Below are 902 nucleotides of genomic sequence, written 5' to 3'. Positions count from 1 at the left end.
TGGAGATTGGTTGGAAGTAGGGATGTGCGCGATGACTAATTTGACTGACGTTTAAACGAAAGTTTTGTATCCGACTAGTCGACTAGTCTAAAAGCAAGAAACCCCCAAAAGATGGTAAGAAAAAAAAAAACTCTGTGCGTGTAGCATATATAATGGCCTATATTTGAAATACTTAATCTATGAATCACACTGTAAAATCCCTCAATGAATTCCGCTTGCCGCACACTTTCCTCGCATTATCATCATTTCATTTTAGGCGGCTGTTTAAAAAAATAAAAATAAATTATACACTCACCGTCGGCCAAAGCATAGCTTATTTATTCAAATCAGCTGGGGAAATGCAGAACAATGGAACACCAATCAATAGCCTGACAGAATTCTTCATCTTCATATAACAATTGCCAACATATTTAAACACAAGTCAAAAACAATAGGAAGGTTTATCAAGAGATGGCATTAAAATGGCTTTTAAAAACATACTTCGTGTAGGCTATATCGTCTAAAAACAAAATGCAACAATGCCCATTTTACTTACTCAGACCATGCGTTATTTGTTCAGTGAAATTATCAACGTGGTCTGGTGAAAGACGGGACCTGAGGCGATTAACAATAAAATTCCTGCACTTGAAAAAACACGCTCGGCAGGAACTGAAGTCGCAGGCACGCAGAGATAACGAAAAGCAAGCCGATAGAGTTTCAGAAAGCGCCTGGACATCCCGCACCACCACCGAAGTGGGTCTTCGTTAAAGGAATAGACGGCGCGGACGGGATCACAGGTTGTAGTGAATGACGTGATTGACATTTGCTGGCTTTGGCCAGCCTCTAAGCTAACGCCTACGTGCCTGTATTGAATATGATTACGCATCGCTCCAGTAGAGTTATTGTAAGACAATTTGACATTA

The sequence above is a fragment of the Sinocyclocheilus grahami genome, unplaced genomic scaffold, assembly GCF_001515645.1.
Source record: "Sinocyclocheilus grahami isolate Dianchi unplaced genomic scaffold, SAMN03320097.WGS_v1.1 scaffold169.1, whole genome shotgun sequence".
NCBI lineage: Eukaryota > Metazoa > Chordata > Actinopteri > Cypriniformes > Cyprinidae > Sinocyclocheilus > Sinocyclocheilus grahami.
Note: the sequence above shows the minus strand (reverse complement) of the source record.